Consider the following 9,386-nt stretch of genomic DNA (forward strand, 5'->3'; position numbering starts at 1 on the left):
TCCCCAAGTAGCAGCTGCCCCTGTGTGGCACAGGGTGGTGGCCCTGCACCAGCCTGCATTTTTTTTCCGCCTGAGGACGACCGCTTGTGTTACGATCGAAACGTCGTGATCTATTATTATTTGTTCTACCTACGTGACTTTACTGAAAGAACCAAAGAGTATGTGAACAAGAGGCTGTCAGTAGGGGGCAATGATTGATGTTTCATCTCAGTTTTGTAATTTGTCGCTAATGTTTAGAATTCGCCAGCATGCAATGGCCGACTCGTTTTGAATGACACAATAGTATGTTTACATCCACTGTTAAGCAGACGGTGCGTATTTTTAAAATAGCTTCTTGTTAATACGATGTAACCTGATGCAGGATATTTCACTGCAGTAATTCAATTTTGTTAATATGCCTGTAAATAATTAAGAATGAATACTTGTCTGATTGTGCGTGTACATGTTACATTTTGTCTATGAGGGTCAAACATTGATTAAGTGTTCAAATCTATATTGATTAAGTGATGTTAGGACAAAGTGTGTGTGTGTTTGGAAGTAACCTGTACAGAGAACTCGGGTGAGACCCGTTGTTCTTGTGATGCGGGTCAAAGGGTACTTTTGTGTTTCATGAAGCATCTGCCTCTGCAGCAACTCATCGTCTTTGAAATAGGGAGCACGGTCGGATCATTCATCAGTTACAAGGCATACCACTTGAAAGTTACACGTATAGGAGGAGGTACATTCTCTACAACACGAATTGTAGTTTTGTCTTACGTATTGACGTAGATTTTGTCTAACTCGGACTAGAAATGCTCCTTGCTGATTCACGTCTGGATGTTCATACCTCTCGCTTGAAGCAAACCCCACTGCTGTTGTTGAGGTGCTGTGCACCAATAATGGTCCAACACATTGACGGCCTACAGGCCAGGAAAGTCACAACATTTACGGCACACGAAGGACACATTCACGCAAGCGCCCCATGCTCCGTTTTGAAGTTTTAAAATGAAACATCTTTGAATCGCGTTGTGTTTTGAATTAGATTATTGTTATTTCTTCATTAAAAGCTTATTTCATTTTACATCCGGAAGACTTCGTTGAGAAGGACATTTCGTGTGAATTTTCTCTCGTCGTTAAGTAGATGGCCTTGCCGGGGGTTCGGTTCGATGCGGACTTTCACCTGTTTGGGATTGCGGGATCGAGATAAGGCGACACGGAGCTGCTGGCCGTCTGTAGATCGATTCCAACGTAATCGAGCGTCTGTCCCTGCGCCTCCGTCGTTGGTACAGGGGGTGCGTGTCTCCGTTGTGGAGTTTCTGGATAATGTTTGGAATTGCCACAATTTTGACCGTGACACCAACATGCGTTGTGAATGACACAACGTTATGTTTTACATCTGCCGTTTAGCAGAATGCGCATATTTTGGTGAATGTTACTGGGGTAGCCAGGTGTGCCTGTCGGATTTTAACCTGGAACGTCTGCAATGAATAGAGAATGTGCTACCACATTCTTGGTTCTTTCGGTAAAGTCACGTAAATAGAAAATAACAAAAACAAGAAAATTGGAAAATAATAAATTGATGAAAAGATGCCCATTGGTCGACTGAGATGACTGTGCCCCCCACTGTGTACACACATACACAGTGTACACACACACAGTGCACACACACACACACAGTGCACACACACACAGTGCACACACACACAGTGTACACACACAGTGCACACACACACAGTGTACACACACACAGAGTGTACACAATAATTTCAGTATATTTTTTGGTATACCCCTGTGAGCCATTCGGCTCTTGAATCAAGTGCAACCACAACAAACACAAACCCGAACAAGAAACACATCTTAAAGTGACTACTTTGTGTGACTCTGCAAACAGAAAATTCATGAAAAAAACAGCTAAATGTTCCTGAAAAAAGCACCGTACACCAACGCTGTGTGCTAAAAATCCCAGTGGGATGCAATGTCCACGTTGTTGTTGTTGCTGAGTTCAAGGGAGGGAGCAATGGAAAATGAATCTAAATCAACTTAAACTCCAATCCCGCTCTGTGACGTCACTACTCAGCATCACTTCATCGGTGTGAAACGCCAGAGGGAGGTGTCCCTCGCTAGTGACGTCATGTCACCAAGGTATTCACCCCTACCCCGTTTACCGCGCTCTTGAACATGACGTCACCTCCGCTTGGGTCACTGCCGATATCGTTCCAGTGCCAATCCTTATTTGGGCAAAGCTACGCCCAGTGACTGGCGGCTCATTAACATAATGTGTTCGTTGAAGCCGTCGCGAGTTTTTTGCGACGGGTTCAGCACCCCACGACATATGGGACGGCTCACATTAACATAATTTATTCATTCAATAACTTATTTATTTACGGAGCAGCTCATTGTGGGAGGAGCGTATCTCGTACCCCGGATGTGACGTCATGTCACCTGCTGCCGCATGACGTCACGAGGTAACAGGAAGCTATCGCTTCCTGCACTGAAATCCGAGGTGAGAAATTTTCATTGCGATTGTGGTTGTTGTGGTGGTGGTAGTGGTGGTTGTTGTTGTTTACCAAGGTAGAGCCTCGCTCTCTCGTAGGGATGTCAGTTGAGTAGCAGCGAGCATGGGAATCGATGTCCAGGTTGGAACTTTACAACGCGGGGCCTTGCCACGCGGGGCCTTGCCTCCTGCCCTCGCCTGATTGCATTCACTTTAATTATCTCACTTAAGTTTAATTTGTCTTCACCCGGCTCACCACTTTGTAACTTTGTGTTATTGTAAATATTCACGCAGTTTTTATTTTCTTTTGTTAGCAGGCCAAGCCCGCTTGAGCTGCTATACCGCTCTTGTTATCAGAAGCGACCTGCCCACAACAACACAAGGTGAGGCTTTGTCAACGTGTGTGAATGTTTTGACTTAAAACTTTGGTGACTGCAGGAATTAATATTCTTGGTTCTTTCGGTAAAGTCACGTAGATAGCAAATTAAATGAAAATAAATGAAAAAATGTAAATAAAGCAAAAAACTCACGTCGTTTTGATCGCAACACAGTGGTCTTTATTTAATGTAATTGTATTATCTGTTATTGTTATTTTCTATCTACGTAACTTTACCGAAAGAAACAAGAATACCTGTGTCAATGTCTATCGGTCAAAGACGCTAAACGGAGATACGCGCAAACTCCAAATATACAGCAGGCGTCAGGGTCGGGATCGAACCCACGACTTCCTGTATACCAGGTGAGGTAGTTAACGTCTCACCACGGAGAGAGACACGCAAACTCCAGTTAGCCTCGGCTATGTTCGTTGATCCTCAATTAATTACTTGGTGGAGTGAGGAAGCATTCATGCCAAGCAGATGAAGGTGGCCAGGCGTGATTCTAGACACGCCACCGCCTGTTTACCCAGTGACAGTGTACAGTTTGTGTTTGCAGTAACATCTATTAGCTCTGTTGAACACGGAGGTTATAGCATTACAATAGTTTACTTTTGTTTTCCTCTGGAACTCTTTATATGAATGGAAACAGGAAGTTAACACAGCACACACATTCAGCTGAAGTCGGAACTGTTCATCCCAGCATTCAAGGACATCTGAGCCTGGATTCACACGTCTAAGTTGCGATTGAATGTTAATTTATGCATTTCTGCCTAACACAAATAGTATTGTTTTCACCACCCTTTGCTATGTCAGCTGAATTTAGCTCTCATAAATATTCCTTTTGTAGACAGACAGCTGAAATTGTGTGCTCGGAGTTTTGGGTGGACATTCATTTTGAAGATACGAGGGCTTCCAGGCATGTTTATGACCGTTTGCCCTCTCATTGTGTGCCATAACAGCCCTGTGATGAATTTGGGACACTTCTTCACTACTTCATGAATATATGAATAAGTATAGACGTGTAAGTCACGTGTTACTGTGTATATATTCATTCCTCTGTGCCTCGATACTGACGTGTAGATGGTGTGGATATTATTTTTTTCTGTCTGCAGCTGACGCTGATCTGCTGGAGCAAGGCACTCAGCGCAGCTCTGTACGACAAGGCAACAATGCGACCAGCGTGCATACAGCCGGGATCGGACTGGAAATTTGACACGGCACCAGAGAACTCGCACGGGAGAGAAACCCTTCAAGTGCACTGTGTGTGGGAAGGCATTTGCACAGTCATCAGTTCTTGAGATCCACCAGAGAACACACACGGGAGAGAAACCCTTCAGGTGCACGGTGTGCGGGAAGGCATTTTCACAGTCATCACATCTGCAAAGACATCAGAGTACACACACAGGAGAGAAACCCTTCAAGTGCACTCTGTGCGGGAAGGCGTTTGCACAGTCCCCACATCTTCTAGTACACCAGAAAACACACACGGGAGAGAAACCCTTCCAGTGCAGTACGTGTGGGAAGGCGTTTGCACATTCATCTCCTCTTGTAGCACACCAGAGAACACACACGGGAGAAAAACCCTTCAAGTGCAGTGTGTGTGGGAAGGCATTTTCACGGTCATCTGTTGTTAAAAGACACCTGAGAACACACAGAGGAGAGAAACCCTTCAAGTGTAATCTGTGCAGGATGGCGTTTGCACAGCAACAACATCTTCAAGTACACCAGAGAACACACACGGGAGAGAAACCCTTCAAGTGCACTCTGTGCGGGAAGCCGTTTGCACTTTCATCATCATCTTCAAGTACACCAGAGAACACACACGGGAGAGAAACCCTTCAAGTGCAGTGTGTGTGGGAAGGCGTTTGCACGTTCATCTGCTCTTAAAAAACACCAGAGAACACACACAGGAGAGAAACCCTTCAGGTACACTCTGTGCGGGATGGCGTTTGCACAGTCATCACATCTTCAAGTACACCAGAGAACGCACAAGCATCAGAAGGTCCACAAGGAGTGGAGTCTGAAATCAGCTTGTGAAAGTCAAAGTGCCACAATAAGCCCATCCCTCATGAAATAAGAACCGAAAGAAAATCCCAGCTTGGACACTTTTAAAGGTATCGAGGTGAAATATGAAGAGGTGATGGTGAAGAGGGAAGAAGTGATGGTGAAGAGCGAAGAAGTGAAGGTGAAATGTGAAGAAGTGATGGTGAAGAGCGAAGAAGTGAAGGTGAAATATGAAGATGAAGATTCAACTCCAAAATGGGACCTTCACATCAATGGAGGCAACGTGAAGCAGAAGGAGAATTCTGATTGAGGCAGAGCGAGGCAACTCCCAGCAGTTTGTGGAAGTGGAGGTGTGGGTGGACTTCCTCCAAGACAATACAAAGTCAGGTGGAGACCCGGTAGATGTGTAAACTTTGCGTTTTAATAATTGTGTTTTTTTATTTTATTTTGGGCACCGTTATAATATATGCCACAGGACCCGCACGAGCTTAATCCGGCACTGTCCGGGATACCGTTCCAGTGGCCAACCAGGCTGTTGAAAACACCGCGGGTGGAGTTGAGGGTGACGGTGGAGGACGCGAAGGGGGCGATTGATGCCGATGGGCGGCGGGGTGGTCATCCGAGAGGATGCCCAGTGGGGAGATGAAGCAATGAAATCGCTCCACGTGTCAGGCGCTGGGTGGATCACCGCACAGCGGCATCGTGGGAGGTTGCGACGGCACGGGGAGGTCTCTACCCGCTAGTGGATTGACCGTGGCTGATGGTGACGACGACGATGATGGATGTTGCTCACTCAACTCTGCGACTTACAGAACGCCGGAGACGCACGGCGATGTGCGGGGTGTTCAGCGGCACGGTGGAGCCGATGGCCTCCTTGCAGCCGCTGTACAGCTGACGCACGACGTGGAGCAGGGCAGGGAGCACGCTGTCCACTATGTCCTGTCAGCTGCCGCTCAGCTGACCCATAGCCTGCAGTAGGGCAGGGAGCGAGCTGTCCACTATGTCCTCACTGTGGCTACTGCACAGCTGACCCACAGCCTGCAGTAGGGCAGGGAGCACGCTGTCCACAATGGCCTCACTGTGGCTACTGCACAGCTGACCCGCAGCCTGCAGGAGAGGAGTCGGCGCGCTGTCCATGAGCCAGGACATCCCGTGGGGCCAGGCTGGGCCGCCCCTCTCCTGTCCGTCTGCGTGGCCGCTGGTGAACATCGGTCCCCAGGTGGCGACCGCTGCCGGTGGAGAGACGTCCTTCACGAGTCCCGAGTAGTTGTTGATCGTGGTGGTGGTGGCGTTGGAGCCGTTGATGTTCGAACCCCCACGCTGAGATCCTCCGAGGAGTTCCACCACCGGCTGCGTGAGCAGCAGAACCACAGTGAGCACAGCCGTGAAGATTGCCACGCTGGTGGTGGTGGTGGTGGTGGCGAAGTTCTCCGCAGACCTCGAAGTGGAGGAGCGGCGTGGGGCGAGGTGGTTGCCTCTCCCGGAGCCGACTCCACTCTGGTCGCTCCAATGGATACACCTTAGTCACAGGCCTTTAATGACAAGAATGTGAAGTTGAACACTCAGTTCCTAGGTTAAACCTGCATGGTGAGAGTGGCCAGTCTTTGTGGACCTGTGGGTTGGGTAGATCTCTAACCAGGAGCGAGAGCCAATAAGCTCCCAAGCATTCACTCGGTTTTAATAATTCCATTCTAGATTTGAAGCTTTCGTGACTGCAAGGATCCATACTCTTTGGTTCTATTCGGTAAAGTCACGTAGGTAAAAAGATAAAATAACAAAAATCACGACGTTTCAGCCACAACACAAGTGGCCTTCATCATGACAGCACGGTCCCTTCACCTGATGAAGGCCACTTGTGTTGTGGCCGAAACGTCGTGATTTTTGTTATTTAATTATTCCACTTATATGGTGCTTGCTTTATCGCCTCTGGCAATTCGGACTTTTGTATCTCGTCTCAGACACACGAAGAGCATCCCCAAGTAGCAGCTGCCCCTGTGTGGCACAAGGTGGTGGCCCTGCACCGGCCTGCATGTGGACAAGAGCCTGTCAGTAGGGGGCGATGGTTGATGTGGCATCTTAGTTGTGGAGTTTGTAGGCAATGTTTCGAATTTGATAAATTTTGACCCAGACGCCAGCATGCAATGGCCTACTCGTTTTGAATGACGCAACAATAGTATGTTGTACATACACTGTTAAGCAGACAGTGCGTATTTTTTAAAATATCTTCTTGTTAATGCGATGTAACCTGATGCAGTATATTTCAGTGCAGTAATTCAATTTAGAATGAATACTTGTCTGATTGTGTGCATACATGTAAAATTTTGTCTATAAGGGTCAAACATTGAATAAGTGATGTTAGGACAAAGTGTGTGTGTGTGTTTGGAAGTAACCTGTACAGAGAACTCAGGTGAGACTCATTGTTCTTGTGATACAGGTCAAAGGGTATTTTTGTGTTTTCAGGAAGCATCTCCCTCTGCAGCAACTCATCGTCTTTGAAATAAGGAGCATACTCGGATCATTAATCAGTTACGTGCGTATTTTTTAAAATATCTTCTTGTTAATGCGATGTAACCTGATGCAGTATATTTCAGTGCAGTAATTCAATTTAGAATGAATGCTTGTCTGATTGTGTGCATACATGTAAAATTTTGTCTTTAAGGGTCAAACATTGAATAAGTGATGTTAGGACAAAGTGTGTGTGTGTGTGTGTGTGTGTTTGGAAGTAACCTGTACAGAGAACTCAGGTGAGACTCATTGTTCTTGTGATACAGGTCAAAGGGTATTTTTGTGTTTTCAGGAAGCATCTCCCTCTGCAGCAACTCATCGTCTTTGAAATAAGGAGCATACTCGGATCATTAATCAGTTACGTGCGTATTTTTTAAAATATCTTCTTGTTAATGCGATGTAACCTGATGCAGTATATTTCAGTGCAGTAATTCAATTTAGAATGAATACTTGTCTGATTGTGTGCATACATGTAAAATTTTGTCTATAAGGGTCAAACATTGAATAAGTGATGTTAGGACAAAGTGTGTGTGTGTGTTTGGAAGTAACCTGTACAGAGAACTCAGGTGAGACTCATTGTTCTTGTGATACAGGTCAAAGGGTATTTTTGTGTTTTCAGGAAGCATCTCCCTCTGCAGCAACTCATCGTCTTTGAAATAAGGAGCATACTCGGATCATTAATCAGTTACGTGCGTATTTTTTAAAATATCTTCTTGTTAATGCGATGTAACCTGATGCAGTATATTTCAGTGCAGTAATTCAATTTAGAATGAATGCTTGTCTGATTGTGTGCATACATGTAAAATTTTGTCTTTAAGGGTCAAACATTGAATAAGTGATGTTAGGACAAAGTGTGTGTGTGTGTGTGTTTGGAAGTAACCTGTACAGAGAACTCAGGTGAGACTCATTGTTCTTGTGATACAGGTCAAAGGGTATTTTTGTGTTTTCAGGAAGCATCTCCCTCTGCAGCAACTCATCGTCTTTGAAATAAGGAGCATACTCGGATCATTAATCAGTTACGTGCGTATTTTTTAAAATATCTTCTTGTTAATGCGATGTAACCTGATGCAGTATATTTCAGTGCAGTAATTCAATTTAGAATGAATACTTGTCTGATTGTGTGCATACATGTAAAATTTTGTCTATAAGGGTCAAACATTGAATAAGTGATGTTAGGACAAAGTGTGTGTGTGTGTTTGGAAGTAACCTGTACAGAGAACTCAGGTGAGACTCATTGTTCTTGTGATACAGGTCAAAGGGTATTTTTGTGTTTTCAGGAAGCATCTCCCTCTGCAGCAACTCATCGTCTTTGAAATAAGGAGCATACTCGGATCATTAATCAGTTACGTGGCACACCACTCAAAGGTTACACATAGAGGAGGTTCATTCTCTGCAACACGAATTGTAGTTTTGTATTACGTGTTGACATAGATTTTCTCGAACTAGGACATGAAATGCTCCTTGCTGATTCACGTCTGGATGTTCACGACCAAGAGTTGAAGCAAGCCTGACCACCTGCGGCGCCCCTCACAACCATTTGCGGCCTTGGGCCAGGAAAGTCACGAAAAAAATTGCACGCGAACGACGCCTCCACGCAAGCTCCCAATGCTCCGTCTTGAAGTTTGAAAATGAAACAGCTTATAATTGTATTATGTTTTGAATTGTATAGTTGTATTTCTTCATTAAAAGCTTATTCATTGAAAACGACATTTCGTGTGAGTTTTCTCTCATCGTTAAGTAGACGATGGCCTTGCCGGGGGTTCGGTTCGATGCGGACTTTCACCTGGTTGGGATTGCGGGATCGAGATAAGGCGACACGGAGCTGCTGGCCATCTGCAGATCGATTCCAACGTAATCGAACGTCTGTCCCTGCGACTCCATCGTTGGTACAGGTGGTGCGTGTCTCCGTTGTGGAGTTTCTGGATAATGTTTGGAATTGCCACAATTTTGACCGTGACAACAACATGCAATGTGCGTTGTGAATGACGCGACGTTATGTTTTACATCTGCCGTTTAGCAGACTCCGC

General features: G+C 45.6%; 1 long non-coding RNA gene across 3 annotated transcripts; it reads left to right on the forward strand.

Annotated features, from left to right (window-relative positions):
- The first annotated feature begins 2,785 nt into the window (after window positions 1-2,785).
- LOC142915527 (uncharacterized) lies at window positions 2,786-9,057 on the forward strand. 3 transcript variants are annotated; one of them, XR_012935982.1, is made up of 8 exons: window positions 2,786-2,856; window positions 3,963-6,441; window positions 7,315-7,384; window positions 7,652-7,721; window positions 7,979-8,048; window positions 8,310-8,379; window positions 8,637-8,701; window positions 8,806-9,057. It is a non-coding gene; the product is annotated as an uncharacterized LOC142915527 (long non-coding RNA). The 3 variants fall into 3 exon arrangements; XR_012935980.1 differs by having other exon boundaries at window positions 3,963-7,384; XR_012935981.1 differs by having other exon boundaries at window positions 3,963-7,384; window positions 7,652-7,716.
- Window positions 9,058-9,386: the final 329 nt, after the last annotated feature.

The sequence above is a fragment of the Petromyzon marinus genome, unplaced genomic scaffold, assembly GCF_048934315.1.
Source record: "Petromyzon marinus isolate PM22_M1 ecotype Great Lakes invasive population unplaced genomic scaffold, UKy_Petmar_22M1.pri1.0 PM_G_Scaffold_32, whole genome shotgun sequence".
NCBI classification, from domain to species: Eukaryota; Metazoa; Chordata; class Hyperoartia; order Petromyzontiformes; family Petromyzontidae; genus Petromyzon; species Petromyzon marinus.